Here is a 24,397-nt window from a genome sequence, read left to right on the forward strand (position 1 = left end):
TGAACATGGGAAAATTCTTCAGATAGCCTACATGGCATGATGTCAGCCTGCAGACTGATTCATTCTGTGTCTGGGATATTAACATCTTGTTTTTGGAGGGATTCATCTAAAAGCCAATAAGACCCTGGAAAAGTAGGAAAGGTAGAAGATTTCTCAATCAGTGTTTATGGAATTTCTGGATAGTTTTTCTCTTCTTTCACTTTAGCCAAAACAATGATGATGGTCTCATTTGAATTTCTTTAGCTTCCTTGTCCATTGTTTATAAAAATGGTTCTCTAAGTTTTAACTGTGGTGGGCCAGAAGATGGAAATGAAGTTCTGGCCATTACCCTCTTGTTCAAATCACCCTGTTTAGGGGGAGCTGTTTATTCCAAATGCACTTGCTAAATTCTAGATAAATATGCTCTGTTTTGTAGGGAATTGGGATCACAATGGAGGAGAACAATCTACATGTTCATTGATAGATGCATGTGGTTTAAACACAGAGTGACATGAAAGACTGAGTGTTAAGAAGGAAGGAAGTTCTAAATACATACCACTGCGCAGGTGAAGCATGAAGCTTCTATGCTCAGGGAAATAAACCAGACAAGGAAGGACCAACACTATATGATTCCACTCACATGATGTTTCTAGCATGTCATATTTATAGACTCGTAAAACAGAAGGATGGTTGCCATGGCTAGGAAACTAGTGTTTAGTGGGGATGGAGTTTCACTTGGGAAGATGATGATGATGGTGCTACAAATGTCAGTGTGTCAATGGCGTATGTAGGAAGATATTATCATATATTTAAAATGCACACATATACATTTCTGTACACTTGTATATGTGGAGACCATTCTGAGAAAGACACACAGGAAACTAGTGTGAGAGACCTACAGTGTTCTAGTATAGAGCATGTGTTCTAGAAATACATGGAAACAGGCACTGGTTTTCTGAGATGATGACATGCAGGAACAGAGTTGCCTCACAATCTTACTTTGTATGTTAGCAAGGCAAGTATTTCTGGCCATATGTCATATTTTGTGTGTGTCCTTATGTTCCAGACTTGGGGGGTGGGTGAGAAGACTGGTGATTGCTTTCAGCCTTGAATGCTTTTTATGATTTCTTTCTGAGGAATCCATATTGTCCCTATCTCCACTTTTCTCCTCCTGGCCCTGGAATTGGCTCAGACTCTCACAGAAGCCCAGAATTGGGAAAAATGAACACATGTGGCTGGATTCTGCCTTGTGATCTCGTATGTGAGAGGCATCGTGAAAGGTAGTGATTGTGACTTAAGTCACCTTATATTTTTCTTACTCCTCCTGCCTCTTTCTCTTTCCCTCTCCCTTGCCCCAGAGCCACCAGATTTCCCCTCAAGAAGCCAACTACTAGTATTCTTCTCTTAGCTTATATTGGCCACTACTGAAGAAAAATCTGGAGGGAACTGATTCGAGCTTATATGGTCCTGAAGAAGGTGCTGGATAACTAGATTGCCTCAAAACTTGCTTTTCTCAGAAAATAATGAACACCATTAAGGATATTTGAGGAATGCTTGCACTGTAGAGACTGTGTCCCACATAAAAATAATGTGAGAGCCGAGTACTGGTAGCTCGTGCTTGTAATCCTAGTAGTCAGGAGGATGAAATCTGAAAATTAGGGCTCCAAGCTAGCCCAAGCAGAAAAGTCTTTGAAACTCCTATCTCCAATTAACCAGCAAAAAGCCAGATATGATGCTGTGGCTCAAGAGGTAGAGTGCCAGCCTTGAGTGGGAAAAGCCGCGCAAGAACACGAGGCCCTGAGTTTAAGCCACAGTGCTGGCACAAAATTGTGGGTGATCATGACATGATATCTTTTTTATAATGTTAGATTCTACTTTTGCATTCTTGTTCATTATTCTATTGCTCTCATTCCCCTTTTTACAATGTTTTTATTTGATAAATGAGTTGGAAAATTAAAGAAAAAAGAACCTCAATTCAATCCCTAGTACTGCCGTGCGCGTGCGCGCGCGCACACACACACACACACACACACACACACACACAGGTGACAATAGGGCCGTTGTGTGTGTTCTCCTGTGTGGCTTGCACTTGTTCAGAACATAAGCCTAATCTTTCCATGACAAAAAGTGCCCTAGGCCTTTTGGAAACAAGTCCTTCAAATTTCTAGTTAGGTGGTACTCGTATTTTCAAATTAGATGACCTTCTTCATATATCAGAGTTTCTCATTCTCAGAGACAAGAGAAACCAAGGGAGAACTCCCTTTTTTTCTATTTCTTAAAAAGAAAAAGATTAGTTAAAAAAGCAGTCAAGGTTTTTTGGCAACTCTAGCAAATACTGATGTTTTTTGGTATCTGAGTCCTGGGAGGAAAACCAGCCAATGAGGTTGGGTTGTGATTTTCTGTGCTGGGAGAGCAACAAGTATGAATTCTAAGATCTTCTCAAGCTGTGGGTATAGTAAGGAGGAATGCAGCTCTCCAAAGGGAGGTGTGCAGTTACAGACAGATGGGCCTCGGAGATGGTCTGATTGCCAAGTGGATGGGAGCCCAAGTCTTCAGGTTTTCAAGCGGGTAATTGCACAGGAAGGATCCAAACACAGGCCTGCTGGCGCCAGGAGCGGTGAGGTAGATTTTCCATTCAGGTTGGACCATCTGAGAGCTGAGATAGGTGCATGGCAGTATCTCTAGCTTCTAATGTCATGCCTGTGATTGTGGGTGGGGAAGGTAGAGTTAACTCAAATAATCAAATGGAGATTTCATTCCTGAGCAACAAAACATCTTAGACTACAAGATGAGGCACAAGGCGACTACAGAATAGTACAAGATGGTTCAATGGGCAATAGCTTGCAAGGTTGGTTTTAACTTCTGCATGCTAGTGTCTCTGTGTTAGCGATAGACACACACACATCACAGGCTCTGCTGTCAGAATGCTCGGTTTTATATTCAGGCTGTTCAAGCTCTGTAACCTTAGGCAAATTATTTAATCTTCTCTGGGATTTCATTTCCATGTCTATAAAATGAGAATAGTTATAGTAGCAACTTCATGAATTTGTTATGAGGCTTAAATTATTTTCTTCCTGGGTAAAAAGAAAAAAAAACTCTTTTTGCTTCTATGTCTTACTTTTGAATGCAGTTATGATTCTTGGAACTGTAGTAGCAAGAGGGGATTAAGGGGAAAAGTTGATATGTAAAGGATGGTAAATGAGAGGGCTGGAATTACTGTTATCACTCATGATTTGACAGGACTGCCAAGACAGGTCTCATCCGACGGGTTTTCTTTCTTTCTTTCTTCCTTCCTCCCTCCCATCTTCCTTCCTTCCTTCCTTCCTTCCTTCCTTTCTTTCTTTCTTTCTTTCTTTCTTTCTTTCTTTCTTTCTTTCTTTCTTTCTTTCTTTCTTTCTTTCTTCCCTCCCTCCCTCTCTCCCTCCCTCCCTTCTTTCTTTCTTTCTTTCTTTTGTCAATCGTAGGGCTTAAACTCTGGGCCTATGTGTGCTGTATCTGAGTTCTTCAGCTCAAGGTAAGCACTCTACCACTTGAGCCACAGTGCCACTTCCAGTTTTCTAGTGCTTAATTGGAGATAAGAGTCTCATGGACTTTCCTGCCCAGGCTGGCTTTGAACTATGACCCTTAGATCTCAGCCTCCTGAGTAGCTAGGATTACAGGTGTGAGCCACTGGGTGCCTGGTTTACAGATTTTCTTAATTGAACCACTGATGGCTGAGATTTCTATTAGTTAGTTAGCCTTTGTTTCTTAGTACAGCTTTGTTGTTAGACTATAAACCCATTGAAGGGGTTTAAAGAACCTGACATAATACACTGCACACAGTATTTTCTAGTTTATAATAGGAAGATCATAACTGGAAAGAGGAGAGGGAGGAAAGTAGAAGTGATGGGCTAGGAAATGTTTGACAGCTCTCTGGGGGAAAAATTCTGCTTTGTAGCATTTGCCAATTTCCATGGTGTAAATATTTCCATTATGACTGATTCCAAGCCACCAATGTGAAAATACTATACTCAGTCTTGAGAAGAATCACCCAAAGTAGCTGCTATGACTTGAATGAGCCAGAAGTAATTCATCATTAGAGAAATAAAAGAAGAAAGGGAAAGAGAAAAAAGAAGCAAGTTCCATTAAAATCAATAATAGTAGAGGTGGGTGTGGTGACTGACACACATTTATATAATCTAGCAACTTGGAAAGTGGTGGTAGGAGATCATGTTCCAAAGCCAGCCTAGACAAAACCACAAGACACTAGCTGAAAAGCAAACTTAAAAAAAAAGAAACTCACCCAAACAAAACAAGTCAATAGCAAAACAACTGAGGGTAGGGGATACTGCTCAAGTGGTAGAGTACTTGCCTAGTAAGTAAAGGCCCCAAGTTCAGTCTCTAGTACCTTCAAAAGCAAAATGGATAGTAGTAGAACAATATCAGCAGTAGCATAAACCTTACTGAGAGCTTAGATCTAGGCATTACTCCAAACCCCCCTCCCCTCCATGTAATCTTCTTATATCTCATTGGCCAGCACAGGGTCACTTGACCTTCCTAGCTGCAAGAGAAGCTAGGAAAGTTTGCAAAAGGAGATTGACCATGCTGTGAGTTGCTTAGACCATTGATGTGTCATTGCTTAAATCAGGAACCCTTGCCTCCTCTCTGCCAGCCAAGAAAAGGGCTGTTGGATGGCAACTAAGAGTATCTGAGAAAGCAACACCCATTCAATGGACTAAGTTAGTTTTCAAACTCAGACCTAATTTCAAACTCAGAACTACTTGGTTGGAGGTATGGCTTGAGCAGTAGAGTACCTAGCAAGCTAAAAGCCCTAAGTTTAAACTCCAACACTACAGAACAAACCACAACAAAGCTAACAAATCCATTGACATCAAAATGATGAAATTCCCTGTTTCTTCCATTTCTGCTAGTACCACTTCAGATACAGCAAACTATAAATTCAGGGAGATGGTTGGTTTTCTAATGTAAATGGATGCAACCTCAGGGATAAATGAAGTAGGAAGGAAGGAGTAATTGCACCATGCCAAGAGCTACTTGTGTGCAGATCTACCATGTGTGAGTTAGGCTGTGCAGTCCTGGCTAGGTATGGCTGGATTGAGGTCCAAAGGATGAGGTGGAAGATGCTTCCCACAAAGCCCTGTCTTGAAATGGATGGACCTAGAACAAATCATGTTAAGCTCAGAGGGACACACGGTGTATGTTTTCTTTCATATGCAAAGCTAGATCTAAAACACACAGGACATAGTAAATTATACAGATCTCTAGGCATTTACACATAGTGAAACCAAAGGAGGACATTCTTAGAGAGGAACACAAAGGCACAAGGCCTCTGTGAATCTGATCATACAAAATAATATTTATTGAAATGAATTCCAGGAAATGGAAACAAGAGAGTTTTTTTTCTTTTTGGCTATTTTTGTTTTCTTTTTGTTCTGTTTGTTCATTTATCTATCTTAGGGAATATAAGAGGAGGCACAGAAATGGAGGAACAAAGAGTGAACAAATGCAGCAGTGGTATTCACTGGACACTGTGTTGAAAATGAACTATACAACTTGTGGGTGGGGATGGGAGGAAAAAAACTGGAAGAGAGTGAGAGGAGGGGTCACATTGTGCAAAAGGAAATGTGCTCAATACCTGACTTATATAACTGTAACACCTCTGTACATCCCCTTTATAATAATTTTTTTAAAAACCCTGTCTTTATTGCTTAGCTTTCCCTCTGCATATGTTGTCAAGCTAGCTGCTCAAAGTAGTGGCCAGAGTTTTCATGCTGTTCTGAATGGTAGAGTGAAAAGGACAGTGAAGAACTAGTCATGAGTAATGAAGGCAAGAAAGTCTTGGGGCTACTATCTATATATATTTGTCTATCTAACTATCTATCTGTCTATCTGTCTTTCTGTCTGTCTGTCTAGATGTGTTTATGTGCACACATATCTGGATGGTATGGCCTTGGACTTTTCACATGATGGCTGGAGAATCTTATGTGTTTGCTGGCTAGCCCAAGGATTTTACTAAGCCCTCACTTCTCCTATTTTCCTTTTAACAGTCTAGAGAAAAAAGATAAAGTAAGTGCTGATGCCTCCCATTGAAGACACATTGCAGTTGATTTCTTAGCAATTTCCTTGCTCCGGCCTTATTCCAAAGGCCACATACTCTAGCATCTTAATGTGTAGGTTGGGATTCTCCACCCATCCTAAACTGAGGAAGGCTCTCTAAAGAAAGGAAAATGCTTTCCAATTTTAAAAATGTGATGACTTTTTCTGGCAGACGTTAGAGAATATTAACATGCAACTGCACATGGCATGTATTATCTTTCATGCTGAAACCCAGAGGAGGTGTGGGGGTCGGTGAGAAGGATGGCTTTAGATGCATATGACAGAATCAGGGTCTCCAAATGCTGACAGCATCATTCCAAAGGGCAGAGTGGAGGGGGGTGGACTGGTTTTCAGTGTGTATCTCAGGGTATACCTGCTTGGGACCGAGTGTGGGCTGTTAGAAATAGCTTGATTTCAAGGGATGAAAGTCCAGTTCATGTCTTTAGAGTTACCCAGTTTCAATCTCTTACATGTCTTGCAAGAAGAAATGAGATCAGCACCCTCCTCTCTGGCTTGTACTGTGCCAACGTGACACAGACGGGTATCCGCTCTTCTAAGAGGCAGGATTTACATATTTTGCTAATTACAGCTGTCAGATTCCTAGAAGTGATCTAATGGTGGGGAGGCCTAACAAGTGTGAGGAGTATTTTTAACAAAGTTGTGTGGGTTTGATAGCCATTTGAGGACTAGCAGTTGGATCTGAAGTTCCTTGAGAGGCTGTGGGGAAGCGAAGAGAGGTGGTGGGAGGCCAAGGCTGGGAGGGATTGGATGCAGGATAGCTGGAAGGCCATTTGATCTTGGACAGCTGTCCATCATCTGCTTTATGGTATGTCAAGTTGGAGTCTTTCTTACTGTCTGAGACAGGGAGCCAGGTGGCTTCCCTGGCTGCATTAGTTGAGAGGCAGATCTACAGAACCTTTGTTTGTTTGTTGATTCCACAAGTATATTTTTGCTTAGAGTGTGCCTAGCTTCCTGGGCACACACATTATTGAGTAGTTTTGTGTGTGTGCCAATCAATATGGGGCTTGAACTCAGGGCTTGGGCATTGTTCTTTATCTTTTTTGGCATGCAGTTGGCACTCTACTAATTGAGCCATAGCTCCACTTCTGGCTGTATGATGACTAATTGAGATACGACTCATAGACTTCCCTATCCAGGCTGGCTTTGACCCATAATGATCCTCAGATCTCAGACTCATGATATAGAACTTGTGTACCAGTTTCTACACACTTTCTGGCCCTCCTAAGAACTTTACCTGAGTCTGAACCCAGTCCTGGATCTTCATTCTCCAAAAGTGTGAGCAGAACAAGCCAGAAAAGTCATCACATTTTTAAAACTGGAAAGCCTTTTCCTTTCTTAAGAGATCCTCAGTTTAGGATAGGTGGAGAATCCCAACCTACACATTAAGATGCTAGAGTATGTGGCCTTTGGAATAAGGCCGGAGCAAGGAAATTGCTAAGAAATCAACTGCAGTTGTTTTCATTGGGAGGCATTATTCTTTCACATATTATGTTGTAACAACAAACAAATACAGACCTTGAGCCAGTGAGTTGCTTTGGTATGGTTACATCCAGAATCAGGAGAGAGAGACTTGGAGCCACACTAGGTTGATGTGGAAGGTGATTACTGAATTATTGGAAAACCTACTTTCTAAGTTCATTGTCAGAACTGGGTTTTTTTTGGTGGTGCTGGGGATTGAACTCATTACCATACACTTGCTTCACAGGTGCTCTAACTCTTGAGCTATGCCTCAAGTCCTTTTGCTTTTAGTTAGTCTTTTTTTTGGGGGGGGGTCTGGTCGTGGGGCCTGAACTCTGGGCTTGGGCACTGTCCCTCAGCTCTTCAGCTCAAGGCTAGTGCTCTATCACTTGAGCCACAGCACCACTTCCGGCCTTTTTCTTTTTTTCTTTTTTCTTTTTGCTGAGGAATCGAACCCAGGGCCTCATGCATGCAAGGCAAGTGCTCTACCACTGAGCTACCTTCCCTGCCCTAGTTAGTCTTTTTTTTTTTTTAAATAAAATACCTTGAATTACTGGCCTCAGACCATGATCCTTCTGTCCTGCCTTGGGAGTAGCTGGGATTCTAGGTGTGTGTCATCACACCCAACTAAAACTATCTGTTCCATTCATTCAGTTGGTCATTCACTCATTCTTCTGTTCATTCAGACACGTGTATTTCAGTGTAGCCAGGGGAACTTTAGCATATCACCTCTGAAGTGTTTTGTTAGCCCTAAGAACATGGAGTGGAGAGCCCTGACCCCAGCCACCTTAGAGGAAGATGTGAATCCTTATGACTCCTGCTGCTAGGAGGGATGGCATATCAGGGCCATTTTTCATGGCTTTTTGGGATCCCACAGAAAAGTCTAAAAAAAGGTTGAGAGGTAAAGAGTAGTAGAGTGAGAAGTATACAATCTCAGGGGACAGAAATACACTTATTGTAGACTTTCCCACTTTTTAGATTTATGGGTTGCAATTTCTGTAATCTGGAGTGGCTCAGGAAGAAACCTTGCACTTGTTCATTTACTCTTTAGGAGACACATACCTCGCCTGTCACTTCTCATCTCCTCATTTCTTCTTTTCCTGTCTGCAAGTTTTTAACTTTAATAAAAGATATTTTTCTTCTAGTGCTAGTTTTGACCTTAAAGTATCAGGGTCCCACTGTGGGACCTTGGACAAAATCAACTATGCTGTCTTAGGACCCAGATGATACTGGGCCACTCTATGTCTAAGCCCCTGGAGGCTGCTGGTGTCTGGAGGCTAGATTCTGTCTCTGCTATGTCGGAAGCATTAAAAGTCACTGTCTTCCCTGGAGCTAACTCGTCCTCCATTAAAGGGCTTATCCCTAGGCTGATGGAGCTGGCAAGGGGCCCGTCCTGAGAAGCAACAGGTGGAGTGTTGGCAGGCTCACAAAGGAAGTCTTAGGGGAGACCACCCCCCCAGCTGCTCACCATGCAGGGAGTCCATCAGAGAAAGAAAGGAAGGAAGCTCCCCCCAACAAATCCTCTCCCTCTCCCCACTTCCTGTGTGAGGGGAGCTCTGGGGGATGGGAATAGGGAAGATCTCTGAAAGTCAGGGACTGGTGCACTTGATCCAGGCAGCATCTTCCCTGGGATCTTAGCAGTGTCGGATGAGGAGGGGGTTCTAGGAGGGGCTTTGGAAGAAAGGAAATGCCTCCCAGAAGACAGTTGACATTGTATGTTAGTTGCATATTTTCTCTAAAACCAAAGATGGTTTAGTACCCTGGTTTACAGAGTAACATCTGAGGCTCTGAGACTCAAGAGGTCTGCTCTAGGTGGCTCAAGCTGGAAGGTGATAGAGCCATGATTACAAACCAAGTGTGATCCCAGAGCACCCCCTTTTCCATTGACCCCAGCTGAGATATATCAGAAGATGGGAGGGATAAGAGTCTAGATGGGTAGGTACTTCTGCTTCCTAGAGTCACTCTGTAAGTTACCATGAGCTGGATGGCTTGGGACAACAGAACATTTTGGAAGCCAAGAAGGCTAAACTTCAAGGGCTGCCTCTTCCTGAAGTTTGGGAGAAGAATCTTCCCTGGGTCTCCCTCCTGGCTCCTGCTGGATATGCCTCAGCTTGTAGATGGTTTATCCAAGTTGTGCATCTGTCTGCACACTACTTCCTCTGTGTGGTTTGTCTTCACATTGTGCACATGTCTGGATCCAAATGGAATCAGATGTGTTCATCTCCAGGTCCAGGTTTGCCTCATCTTTTAGGGGCACCCATCATTAAATTGGGGGCCCCAGTTCCACCATGATGTCTTTATAACTTGATTCTCTTTGCAGGAACCCTATTTCCAAATAAGATTATATTCATGGGAACTGTGCCAGAAGGACTTGAACAAATCATTGTGTGTGTGTGTGTGTGTGTGTGTGTGTGTGTGTGTGTGTGTTACTGGGGATTGAACTCAGGGTCTCATGCTTGCCAGGTAAACATTGTACCATGTCATTTTGCTTTTAGTTTGTTTTTCAGATAAGGTCTCATGCTTTTGCCTAGGCCGTAATCCTTCTACTTCCATCTCCCAAGTATTTGGGATTATAAGTATACCGCACCACACCTGGCTTGACATATTTTCTTGAGGATACAGTTTAATCAGAAGAGTGGGGATGGCTCTTAGGTTGGCATGGCTAGAGAGATGGGGTCGAAGGAAAGCAGTCACTAGTGTCTCTTTCTGCTTCTGTGAGCTTCTTCACTACTCATTACCAGCTGTAACCCCTAAAGCTCAGGAAAGGTTATGTCACGGAGCCCTCATGGGCCTTTCTTAGGACTTTGAACTTGAACCTAGACTAGACAGCTGGAACAACTGAAAGATCTTGAGTGAGTGTGCAGGTCATGTGTATATGAGGGATACTGTAGGAGGGTGGGTATTGTATAGTGAGGCTAAGAATGACCAGGATCACTGTGAATCTTGTGGTCCAAGAACAGACAATCAGGTCTTGGATAAAGCCATTGTTGGAAGGGTGAATTGCTCTCCACATAAGGAATTTAGATGGCCAAGTGGGAAGAACTTCATCATTCGCCGCTGTTGCTGTTCAAGTAGGGAGGGGCACAGTTCTAAATTTGGATTCAGGAATTCAACATGGCAGAGCAATGGGAAGGTCTAGTCTTGAGTGGGGTAACTGGACAGATGCTGTTGAAACTCAGAAATGTAAGCACCAGGAAAGTATCTTGACGGAGGTAAAGGGAGGGTTAGTCATAGCCCACAAATGATAACCAGGTCCTAGTCACTATCCTTGTGCTTTTATGCTCAAGGCTAATACTCTGCCACTTAAGCCACAGCTCCACTTCTGGTTTTGGGGTAGTTAACTGGAGATAAGAGTCTCATGGACTTTCCTACCTGGGTTGGCTTTGAACTGTGATCCTCAGATCTCTGCCTCCTGAGTAGCTAGATAAGATGACAGGTATGAACCACCAGTGCCTAGCCTGAGTAATCTTGAGGTTAGTCATTAAACCTCTGCAAGTTTAGTTTCTACACTTGATATCTTCTGCTTATTCACAATCAATCTGAAAACCCTTTGCAAACCCTTCTACTGACCCTTGAAGGACAGATGCTTTGTGTCTCTTGATTCAGGAGAATCACTAGAGTTGTACATGGAATTCAACTGTGGTCATCCATGTATCTTAGGGACCAAGTCTAGTACAGAGTTCAATTACCCTGGGAGGAGTAATTGGAGCCAGAATCCTCCTTCCGCCATTTAGAGGACTGAACACTCACCTCCAGAGTGCTTTTCCTCTGTGAGATATGCTAATGTCATTTTACCAACTTCACTTGGCATTTGTGAGAATTGCATGGAGGAGCAAAGTTTATTAGATTAGAGACCACAGCGCCGTCCCCCTCCCCACCCTAGCAATGGCCCACATTGTGCTCTGTGGTATCACCAGCTCAGATGCTCCCCCACCCGTCATTCCTTCATGTTGACTTTATCCACATGGTCCAGGAAGGCTTTCTGCTACACCCTTACCCCCTCATAAGAAAAGAGGATCCCTAGCAAAGAGTGAGTGTTCTCACATCCCATTGGCCAGGCCTGGGTCACGTGACCTGCTTCTAGTCTTTATTTTAGGTGCCCGGGTGCGCTTGACTTACTTTCTAGACTATAAAAGAAGCTACAATTAAATTTGGGGGAACAAACTAAGTCCCTGCTGTAGTAAAATAGAAACAATCTCTGAATCATGAAATAGAAATAATTCAGGGGTCTCCTGCAGTTGAATTGGAAATGATTTTACTCCTCTGGTATCGCATTGAAAACAATTTCCTGTATTTCCCATATCATTGTTATTGTTATTGAATGTTTATGGTCCGGGCTGCTGTGCTGACTTTGTTTTCTGTCTCCAGTGAATTCTTACCCAAAGACTTATGAAGTCTTGTGATCAGACCTCATGATGAGACCCACATTTTAGATGTGAGGTCCGAGGCTTAAAGGAAGTCAGAGGAAGGATTTGAACTTGCGACCACACATTAGCCTTGCCTCACACTGCTCAGAGTGCCCATCAGTTCTGGTTTTCCTGTTGGGGTCCGTGTGGTCCCTCTCTCTTCCCTCTGTGTCTGGGGCCTCGCTTCTGGCAAAGTGGGGGCTGGGTTTCCTGGATGATGTTGGAGGATGGACTTTGAAAGGATTGCTTGGAGTCTGAACTGTATTGTCAGAGATAAGACATAGCCAAATAGGAAGTGGGAAGATTCCAGTCTGGGAAGGTGGGCCAAGTTCTACGGGGAACCTCCCACTCTCCCAGGCTGCACCTGTGTGCCCATCTTCCCCAATCCCTTTGGCATTGAGAGGTTTGGTGTCACGGTGGGGGACAGGTGGTACCTCTGATCCCACTGTACCAGAATCTCCGCTGTGTCTTCGCCTTCTGAGTTATACAGGATGCAGCCAAATCTCCATTCTCCCTGATCTCCTTCAGCTGCAAGAAGCCACGGGATTGCCAAAGGCACTTCCCGTGCCCACAGCCAAGCACTTGGCCATCTGAACAGCCACACGTCATGTTCTGCGAAATTGCTCAATTCAGATAGAAGTAGTTAACAGTCTTCAGACAACTGACAGCCTGCAGAACTGACAGGCACCAGCTCCTCCCTAGTGACAGCCTGAAGTAAGCATACTCCCCCGCCCCTCCCCAAGCATTCCGTGATCCAGCCCCATCCGCACCACCCTCCCCTCTCCCAGAGCCCCTCCATCACTCCTAAAGGGTTAAGTTTCCCAAGGGCTGGCTAGGTGCCACTCTGTCTACACCCACCCAGGGTAAGTCCTCGTTCCCTCACCATCTTCCTTGTTGTTCTTATTGATGAGAAAGTTGACTCATTTTTTAACATTTCGCAAGCAGCCCCCTCCCACGGGTAGGTGTGTGTGCAGCTGGGGATTTTTACCATCTGTGCTCCCTCCACACTCCGACTCGCCTTCTCTGTCTACCTTTGTGACGCTGTGCAACCAACTCAAGCCTTTGTGCCCCATCTACATTTCCTCTCTCAAATCTAGACTCCAGCTTGATGGTAGTAAGCCCCTCCTCCATCTCCGAGAACAAAACATGCCAGCAGATAGTGCTAGGGATACAGAAGTGAAGAGACAGCTCTGTCTTTAGGTAGCACAGGAACTGAGGAGGAATGCTAATAAGATGGGAGTGATTGTAGCTCAGTGGTAGAGCGTGTACTTAGCCGGCACTGAGGCCCAGGGTTCGATCCTCAGCTCCAGGCTATAAATAAGTGCAGCTATTTACAGTGTGCTCAAGATGTGCTTTATTCACTTCAATGATGTCATCTCATCCCTACAACCCTGGGACCTGAGAAGAGAAAGTGACAGTCAGGATGAATTAATTAGCCGATGTCTAGATAGCAGGTGGTGCTTAAAAGTCTATTTCTAGAGGACAAATATATTATTTATATATTATTATTATTAACATTTAGTGAATGCCTACTGAGTGCCATGTATCGAGTACTTTACACATGCCATTTTTCTAGTCTGCATAAGGATGGTATGATAGGAAACGACAACCGGAGACTGGCCCCAAAGTTGATCTGATTTTCTTTAACTTTCTAGCACCTGATCCTGTATCTCTGTAACTGTTGTCAGACAACGCAAGATCTACGATCAACCCTGGGCCCTTATCAAAATGGAAGGAGCTATGCAATGGAAGGAGCTATGCAATGGAAGGAGCTATGCAATGGAAGGCCCAGAGGGGTGGGTGGAAGCTCACCCTAAGCGGGCTGCACAGCGTGGGCACAGTGTGTAGCGTGAACAGGACAGGAGGAGGCAGAGCTTGCTGTTGGTGGCTGGAGGTAGATGAGGCCGGTTTGAGTGGGATCAGTGGAAGACTTGCAGGGTGAAAGGCTGTGAGGGGTTTCTGGGAGTCTCTTCAGGTTCCTGGGTGAAGGACAAGGGATGGCCTGGAAACAGGAGCAGTATGACCATTGGAAGGGATTCCCCTGGAGGTGCTCAGAGGTCTGTGAGTGGTTTTGAGTAGCTGGAAGGGGGCATCCTGTGGGGTTGGCAAGGCATGGCTTACAGCAGCCTGGGAGAGAAGCCATACTGCGGAAGGCAGGCGCAGAGGCCACTTCTTTACCAGAGAGAACGCCCTGCCCTCCATCAGCAGGGCCCAGGGCTCGATGTTGAGGTGCATCGTGGCCTCTTGCCTGGGAAATGGAAGTACTCACTACTGAACTCCTGCTCATGCTTGTCACTTTGAACCGGAAGGGTATGATTTATAATCATGGAGTGAACTGTGCATGCTTGAGTTTGGGTCTTTTAATAACAGAAGTGTGAAATACATTGTCTCTTAGGTGTCTTCCCTCCCTGTGACCTTCACACGCAACCTTCTCCTACAAGTGAGAGTAGCTTCATTTATTCACTGTGTGCAGTGTGCTCCCTGCTTTCCCGGAATTAGCTCATTACCTCACGAGGACTCTAAGCACCAAATTTTGTTTATATTCCCACTTGGCAGATGTGGAAGCTGAGGCTGAGTGAGGTGACGTGTCAAGAGCCCTGGGTTCCATGGATGGGCCGCAGGATTGGAATTCCCGACGTAACAGTCCTAAAGCAGAGCTGCAGAACATCTGGCCCCATGCAGAACATGGGCCTTGAAAGCATTTTGGTCCGACCTTTGCCCAAAGCAACCACAGGCGGGACTTGCGATCCAACAAATCTAGGAGTTTTTAATTTCCAGTCATGATTGAATAAATCCAGGCCTATGAATGTAAATATCCAAGTGGTCCTTGGCAGAGGAAAAGCTCCCCATCCCCACTAGGCAGGGGCCGTTAGGTCCAGTCTGAGGGGGAAGATGGAGGGGCCGGAGAGGAAGTGCATGAAGGAGACTAGGCCTAATATCTGGTGTCAAGTGCTCACAGATGCCCACTGGGCTGAGCAGGAGTGGAGCTGCACACGTCTGAGCCTTGCTGTTAGTTGTTTAAGGACTGATGAGAGCCTCCTGCAAGTTGGTAAAGAGCCAAAGGCAGCCTGACCCAGGTACAGGAGCAGGAAGCGGCCCATTGGCCATTCTCCTATGCTCATTTCTAATGCCAATGCCAGGGCTCTATTGGGTCCACCCCCTTCTGTCCAGCTCACAGTTCCTAGGCCTTGGTGTATCCCAAATTCCCAAACCATCACCTAGGACACTGAAAAGGGCTAGTTCCTGGGCCTCAAGGTCTAGATTTCTGGTGTTTGGATATCTGTATCGATGTCACCCCAGGTCATCCTGAGGGGCATTCAGGTTAGAGGACCACTAGCCTAGGCCTCAGTTTAAGACCTCAGCATGGGTAAGATGGTTGTGAATTCACACCAGGCTCAAACACAAGACCTGGGTTACTTTAGGCCAGTGAAGAGATGATTCTCATCAGGCTCAGACGCTCTGAGGACATGCTGGCTGAGGGTGGTGAGCATGTATCAGTGTGGTATATTTGTCCCCCTTTCGTATTTCAAAACAATAGTGATAAAATATGCATAGCATAAAAGTTTCCATTGTAACCATCTTTAGTTTACAGTGCTTCAGCATTGAGTAGATTCATGTTCTACAAGCAACCTAATCTTGAGGGCTCCTTTGGAACATTCTAGAAAGGAAGGATGGCTGTGCATACATTGGGTGCTGACTGTTTCCTTTCAGATGATACCGCAAGGGGGAGGTGGGCTGATTGGGTGGCAAGGTACCCTATGAGGTGCTAAGTAAGCATTCTCCCTCCTGATTTTCTTTCTTTCTTTTCTTGTACCAGTCCCTGGGCTTGAACTCTGGACCTGGGCTCTATCTCTGAACGTTTGCGCTCATGGATAGCACTCTATACCACCTGAGGCACAGCTCCACTTCCAGCTTTTTTTGTGGTTAATTGGAGAGGAGTATCTCGTGGACTTTCCTGCCCTGGCTGTCTTCAAACCATGATCCTCAGATGGCAGTCTCCTGAGTTGCTAGGATTACAGGAGTGAGCCAGTGGAGTCTGGCCCGCCTGACTTTCTTATGAGCAACCTCTTAGTGTAGATGCAATGGAAGAGGCCATGGTGACCTAACCTCCATTTCTATTTTGGGGTGAAGCTGAGGGGTGAGTTCATTGTCTGGTCAGTACCCAGGGCAACTTCCTCTCTGGCCTCCATCCCCCAGGGCAGAATAGAAGCATGGCTGTGAATAATCCAAGTGCCCCTGTGTGCCTGTTGGAGTAGGGCATGCTGATTTATGACTGGGTGACCTGGTTAAGAACCATACGAATGGACCTTTTCACATTTAAGAAGAATGTCCTCTTTTTCTTCTTAAACCGCAAGTCAACAAAAGATCCCTAGACAATCTAGTTACACACTTCACACTGCGTGACCTCTCACAGGTTGCTGTGCTCCGGGCCCCGTTGTATTTTTTGGTGCCTCTAGGTTTATGTCTGTGGTTACCAGGCCCTGAGGGAAGTCACAAAAGCTGGCCTGTTCGGTGAGGAGCGACGTGCCAGTGGAATCTTGGTGAGCTTCCCAGTAATGGAGGGAAGACGGTAAATCAGCAAGTGCAAGGAGTTACACAGCTATTGCCGTTGGCAGGGATCTTGTATAGACTGCCCTCCTCCTTGATAGATAAGGATATGGGGACCCAGAAAGGGGGGTGGATCTGGGCCTTAGCTAATGCCCCACTGTGAGTTAGGAGCTGGGCTTTCTGTTCTCTCTCCATGATATCAGACCATTCTAGAGCCTGAGTTCTTGAGTTCCATCCAACTAGATGGCACAGGAGATAAACCTGGAAACTAAGGGTGCCTGAATCGATATTCATCCCAAATTCATTTCTGTATTTTGTGACCTGTCCATTTCTCTTTTCTTGTATGTGTGGGGGGGAAGGGGGACAGGAAGGGATTTAGTCTTTGCTTCAGAGCAGATATGGCTACCTGTGATTGCTATCTTCCTGATTGTCACGGCGGCCACTACCTCCTTTCTGAGGACCACTGGCGTTATTGTTGCTCTCTCCCTGGATGGCAATGTGACTGACTGAAAAACACAAAGAGCTTCCTTTTTGTGGGGGAAAGTTGGTTGGAGGCACTGCTCTTTTCTGAGAATTCCCAGGTACCCTCTGATGTTGTATCTGTCCTGGCTGTCTGGGAGTGACTTCAGATGTGACTGAGAGACTGCAGCAAGGCTCTCTGGGGGTAGGAATGCTCCTGGAGATGGTGGTAGGCTGGCCTGGTCACTCAGAGATAGGCCACACCCTCCTCATTCTCCAAGGAAACCTGGGAAAGTGTTGGAATCTTGTTCCTGTGCAGTTCCTCACCTGCAGAGCTGGATTCATTCATTCCCTAAATGCAAGGTGTTATTTGAGGGCCTATTTTGGGCTCAATTTTATTCAGAGTAGGAGGTACAAAAAGGAATGTTTTTCTGGCACAAGGTAGAGGCAATGTAGAAACCGCAGGTAGCTTTCATGGGGGCTTAATTCAGTATTTCTGATTCCTTCATCCCCTTAAGGAATGAGGGAGACATTCTAGAGGAATACAAAGGGGACAGCTCACGCTCTAAGTGTGGCCATGGCTGGGTCTCTCCCATTACTTCCTCCCTGTGCCCTAGTTCATTGTGGTTGCTCAGTAGTGGAGTTCTTTTTCAATATATACCTCTTCTTACCCTTCCCGCATTTTCCCTTCCCCAGCTCCCTTCTACTCTCCCACCATTTCTTCCTCCCTCCCTTCTTCTCGCTAGAAGCTGCTATTGATGTAGTAGGTCTGATTTCTTTAGCTTACATTTTCCTCTTTCACTTAGTTATTGCTCCTAGGCAAGACCCTTTGTGTCACTAGAATGGAGATGTCACTGATTCCCTCTGTGACCTTGGGGGCATCCCTTACCCTTCTTGATCTTGGATTTCTCCTCTTTATAATGAGAGGAAGGCATGTGAGAACAAGCAACAGCTAAAACAGGTCTTTGTTATTATCTTACCAGTGTCTGGAACAAATGCTTTTCCTTTACTGTATTTCAAAGGAAAGTTGAGGAGAACGAACACGATCCAATGGTGGTTTGATGTATCCTCTCATTTCCCCTCTTTCATCCATAGACTCTTAAGTCTGAGTAATGGCCCCAGCTAGTCAGAGCCCCAGAAATACGAGGTTATTTGAACAACCCTTAGCTTCTCAATGGTAAATGTTTAGGGATCCTGTCTAGCAGTTCCAAGTGCTCAGAAAGCATGTTTGGGTCTCTTCCCACTTCTGACTCAGCTGGATCAATCACCATAGTCCCCGCCTACTTTGATCATCAAAGGTTCATAATTGAAAACCAGCCTAAAGTAGCTAGTCCCTTTCTGGATTTTTGTCCAGCAAATGGTAAAAGGCGAAAGATTTATACGATCTGAAGAGAAACCAGAGAATATTGTCCAGCACATGGTACCCAATCTTCACAGGCCGAAAGAAGTGGGGGTGGTTAATACTTCCTAAGGTCATCTTTACTTGTTTGACTTAAATGATGCAAAAGTTTGGTTCCATTTCCACCTTCCTTGGGTTTGTGTGGTCTCCCTGGTCTACTCTGAATTCCCTGACTGGACCTTTGATCTTGGGTCTCCAGGAGCGGCTTTCTCCCATCACACATTCCTGTGTAGAACTATTTGGTGTAACAGATGCATCCCATACTCCAATTCTTATGGAAGTTGGAACCTGCTCCCAAGGGTGTTGACCTCCTTTAGCTTCTCCTGGTGGAATGGCCTAAAACTTGATCAAGGCAGTGAATCATTTAGAAGTCATTGCGATGTGCTATGCTCTCTCACATGTTGGAAACCTAATGACCCAAATGCATGTTAGTGGTATTTGGAGGTGGGACCTTTGGGAGGTAATTAGAATTAGCTGAGGTCATGGGGAAAGGGTCGCCATGATGGCAGCTATGGCCTTCTAAGAAGAGGAAGAAAGACCTGAGCTGGTGTGTTTGCTCTGTCTCATCATGTATAGTTGTCCACCATGTTAGGACGAAGCCAGAAAGCCCGCACCAGAAACCTGACCCCCGTGCTATGATCTTGGGCCTTTCAACCTCCAGAGCCTGAGTGGATTAAAAAATAAATAGTTTTAAGATAAATTTCCGATAACAGACTAAGACATAATGATATATGTTCAAAATATATTTATGCCTCCATATTCTCATGTAATTCAAGCATAGTGGTGCCAACTATTCAACAAAATGACAGAAAAGCTTCCTACCTGAGAAAGTATTATGCCTATTTTTGATGTTATAGCTGCCCACATTTTGACAAAGATGATTATTTGATGTAGTGAGAAAACATCAGAGATACTAGAAATGAGAAACCTAATGGAATGTTTGGGGTTTCTCACCCTCATAAGTGATAGGGTCATTATGCGTAGGAGGATCTCCTGCTGGACAGTCTTTCTGGATGCTGTAGGACCGTGACTGCAGTCTGCTCCATCAGAGGTATCCACTGCTGTTCATAACACCAAGGCAGGACCTTGGCCTGGTGAGGAATGGTTGGGACACAGAGTGTCTCAGAGGGCCTAGAGCCCTGCTGTTGCCTGTCTGCAGCTGGGTGAACGCTGTCTGCTTAGCTCCCTTACAGGGTGCAGAGAATTTCAAGGCTGTGGCGCTTTGCCACTTGGACTTGAAGGTATTTGTCTTGGCTTGGGAAATAAAGCATTAAAACTTGCAACAAATTAAAAGAGAGGAAGGAGGACAAGAATGAGCATACTGTATCCAGCAGTTTGGACTTTGAGATTGGGATGATACGGGGGATCTGGAAAGGATGCCAGGGATGAACTACCCCCTTGTCATTATCATCACCACTATCATCAGAATCATGATCATGATCACCACCACCACCGCCATGATCATCATCATATCAGCATCATTATCACCACCACCATCACCACAGCTAGCACCATCATCACTATCATGACTGTCATCATCATCATCACTGTCAGCAGCAGCACCATCGCCATCACCATCACCACTATTATTACCATCACCACTGTCATCACCAAGATTACTGCCATCATCATCATCATCATCATCATCACCACCATCACCGTCAGCAGCAGAAGCATTACTGGCATCTTCATTGCTATTTCATCAAGTCTGAAAGGGTCTCAGTTATAAATTGCACCCTGATTTCAGAGAAGTTAAAACATTTAAAAACAAAACTGTGCCCCCAGGGTATGTGGCAGCCAGTCAGCACCGTCGTCTCACATCATTCTCTTAGTCATTTGCTTATAGGGCAAGTGTTCTCATGATTTGCATTATGTTGGTGACCACTGAGCCACTGAAAGGTTTGGGTTCCTTTACTAGCTGTGTGCCGTGGCAGGAGCCCGAGCTCTTGGGTTGAGGGTTAGCTAAGACAATGTTTATGAAAGTGCCTGGTGCGCCGCATAGCCCCCGGACAGAACTCAAATACATTCTCCCATGGCTTTCCTCTCCTCCCTGGGTCACCCAGATAAAAGGTGGCAGCAAGATCTTTCTCATACACCTGGCCACCTTCTGTAGCTACAGGCAAGCATCTGATGCTATGTTCTCTGTAGCTATCACCATTTGCAAACACCATCTTATTGTTTTACAGCTTTTTAATTTGCCTGCACAAATAGACCCTGCCTGGTTGGCATGGGAATTTGAATATGTAGACACAGCCCATCCGTGTGTATTACATGCCTTCCAGCCTACCACAGCCACAAGGATTTAGTTACACAGTTTTCTTACTTTCTCAAGAAAGGCAAGACTTGGTCTTTCCATTTTATCACAATGCCTTTTACTTTTTATTTTAAGAGGAGGGGGGAAAAAAGTCTTATAATGCAAACTGTTTCCCTGGGGGTGGGGTGGAATTCTGATGGTAGCTCTTTCTCCCTCTCCCCCGGGCTCATTCCCATCCCACTGCTTGCTTCAGAGGGATGCTGGAGGTAGAACAGGCTCAGCCTTGCTTCTTGGACTCACAAGAAGGCAAGGGGGTGGGAGGGGGGGTTAGATGGAAGTGGGAGCGTGGGTTTGTGTAATGGGATGCAGCTGCAGTGGCCTGTTCCCTTTGGCCACACTTCAAGGGGAATAAGATTCGAAGACAGCAGAGCTTCAAGCTTCTCCTCCAGCCCACGTGAGATTGCCTCTTTCCAACCACCCCCGACCCAGAGGGCCCCTCACCCCTTCAACACTTCTTCATGGCAGCCGCTCCAGTGATCCACAAGCATCTTAGCATCCAGAGACATGCAGAAATCCACCAGATTCCCTGTGTGCCCCTGTTTCAAAGATGGTGACTAGGAATGTAGCCCAGTGGTAGAGCTCATATTTAGCATATGCAAGGCCCTGGGATTCATCTCCAGCACTGAAAAACAAAATAGAACAGACGACAACAACAACAAAAGATTTCTTGGGGAAAAATATCCTACACTTATGGCTGCAGTTGGTTTTCTGGGGCAACTCCAAATATCTTGGTTTTGGCTGATTGGATCTAGTATTCTGTTGAAGTCATCATTTTCACATGATGTACGTAGAACATGGAAGAGCATGCAAAGTCACCCTACCTGGTCGTCCCTATTTCCATTTATTCTCTTTTACACGTGCCTGTTTAGGTAGATGATATCCTTGACTTTGCATTTGTAATTTTCCTGTCCCAACCCCCATTTCCATGTCTTTTCATGATGACTTTTTTAAATGGTAGCATTTTTTTAACTCATTAGTATGTCATGATCTATTTACAATGTTCCTAAGTGAACTATGATTTATGAAGTTGTCCCTATAACCTTGGATAGCTTAGTCTTTCCAGTTTTTAATCATTAGCTGAGAAATGCTATAGTAATCATCTTTGCACACAAATCTTTCTCTTTCTGTTGAATTATTCCCGTGGTGTAATCTCCCGAAAGTGAACTGGCTAGATTTGAAGGGTGTAAACATCTTCCTGGCTCCAGGGACGTTGTGCATATGGGCATGTTTTTAAAAATCAGTGTTCTCTCTGTTGACATCCTGTGCCAGAAACATGCCAGAAGAACATAGTACAAATGAACAATTAAAAAGATAATTCCCCATTTTTAACTCATCTAAGCATAGAAATGAAAATATGGGTGTGGGTCGTTGGGTGGCTGCTTTTTATAACTGTGAGTATGCCTCATGGATTCGCTCTCTACCATCTCTTGACTCAGAAGAAAAGATAGACACACAGTACAATGGCCCTGTCAGAAGGATAGGACCCAAATTAATAAAACTAGCGAAGAGAAAGGAGGTTTCAGAACACACACCAATGAAACCCAGGAGGATCATTAGGGAGTACTTGGAAAATTTGTATTTTCATAAACTGGGACATATAGACAAAATGGAGAAATTTCTATGTGTATAAGACATACCAAAATTGATTCAAACATATCCTTTTAGTAAGTTTTTTATTGTAAAAATACTATACAGTGGGGTTACAGTTACATGAGCAAGGTAATGAGTACATTTCTTATCAAGCATTGCTGCCTCCTCCTCTGTTTTTCCCCTACCATCCTTTCCTTCCCACCTCTACAACTACACTTTCCCCTGCCACCAGCCTAAATTGTAAAGCTCATTTTTCAACATAGTGTCTTGTACATCTCATTGTTACAATGGGTCACCCTGTATCCCTATTTAAACATTTTATTTTTTCCTTCCCCTCCCCAAATTATACCTACATCAAATACAGTGAAAACAGGGGTTATACCGTGGGGGAGGAACATACAAAGCAACAAAAAAAAATCACATGGTACTTTATAAATACATTAGAAACAAGCAAGCAAGAAAAAAAAAACACGTATATCCCTATCTTGGGGTTCATTTCACCTAACTTCATCTTATCTGGTCATATGTACATAGCTTTTGACCTTTTCTACTTCTCCCAGACATATACTAGTTATTACAACCCAACCATACCTTTAACAAACAAATTGAATAATCAATGAAGAAAAGCCCAGGACCAGATAGATTCCCTGCTGAATTTTACTCACACTTTAAATGTAAATTAATACCAAGCCTCTTCAAACTATTCCATAAAATAAAAAGGGAAGAAAGACTATCAAATTCACTGTTTTAAGCTAGTATAACCTTTATGTCAAAACTAGATAAGAATATAAGAAAAAAAATTATAGAATATGTCCTTGATAAACACAGGTGCAAACACTTTCAATAAAATCATGCCTGTAATCTTAACTACTCAACAGACTGAGATCTGAGGATCATGGTTCAAAGCCAGTCCAGGAAGGAAAGTTTGTGAGACTTATCTCCAACTCATCACCCTAAAACTGGAAGTGGAGCTGTGGCTCAAAGTGATAGAGTGATAGTCTTGAGTAGAAATGCTCAGGAACAGTATTCAGGTCCTGAAATCAAGCCTTATGACCAATGACAACTAAAAAAGTGAAAAACACTTGCAAACAAAACTCAACAGCATGTTGAAAAAATCAGACACCACAATCAAGTTGGTTTCATTCCAGGAATGCAAAGATAGCTCAACACGTGCACATCAATAAATGATATAGCACCCAAAATAAAGGACAAAAGTCATACAACCATCTCAGTAGATGCAGAAAAGGACTTTGAAAACAAAAGAAAAGAAAGGAAAAACAACAACTAAAAGCACCTTTATTGTTCATCATGAACTCTTGTCCAGTTGGTGAGATAATTTAATGCCACAGGCTGCTGTGTATATATTATGCTTATAACAGAGAGGTTTTGAGTTGGATTAGAAGTTTTTGAGGCTCTCTCTTGGGAGAGAGAAGTAGCTAGAATCACATGGTAGTGGATATAGTAATAGGAATATACAGGAATAGTAACTGTCTCTTATTGAGTATTTATTGCTCTCACTACTTGACATGGAGAATTTTATTTGGTTCTCCTACTAGATGAGCATCTTGTCCTCATCTTTGAGCTAAAGGAACTGACAGACATCAAGAGATTGATTGGCCTTGTCAAGGCTACCTAGGTTGTAAACCTTTGTGTATTAATTTGTTACAACAAATTACCACAAACTTGGTGGCTGAGAACAGTAATAATTCATTTTTCTATAGTTCTGGAAGGTCTAAGTCCCAAATCAATGTTTGGACTGGGCTTGGTTTCATTTGAAACTCCCTTCCCTTCCCTTCCCTCCCCTTCCCTCTCCTCCCCTCCCCCCTTCCTTCCCCTTTCCTCCCCTCCCTTCTTCTCCCCTCCCTTCTTCTCCCCTCACCTCTTCTCCCCACTCCTCCCCTCTCCTCTCCCCTCTCCTCCCCCTCCCCTTTCCATCTTTCCTTTCCCCTTTTTTCTCTTCCCTTCCTTCTTTCTTTTCTTCCTTTCTTCTTTCTTTTTTGGCCAAGAGCAGAACGCAAACTTGGTTTCTAACACTTTGGCTCATTGTCTACCTGAGTCACGCCTCCAGCATCCCATTTGAAGCTTTCTTCAGGGAGGATCCTTTCTTCCTCTGGTTCCTGCCTAACC

General features: G+C 44.3%; 1 protein-coding gene across 2 annotated transcripts in view; it reads left to right on the forward strand.

Moving 5' to 3' along the window:
- Window positions 1-24,397, forward strand: part of Chst11 (carbohydrate (chondroitin 4) sulfotransferase 11) — a 201,645-nt gene that overhangs the window by 72,402 nt on the left and 104,846 nt on the right. The window lies entirely within an intron of this gene.

This window comes from Dipodomys ordii, unplaced genomic scaffold, assembly GCF_000151885.1.
Source record: "Dipodomys ordii isolate 6190 unplaced genomic scaffold, Dord_2.0 Scaffold3, whole genome shotgun sequence".
Classification (NCBI taxonomy): Eukaryota; Metazoa; Chordata; class Mammalia; order Rodentia; family Heteromyidae; genus Dipodomys; species Dipodomys ordii.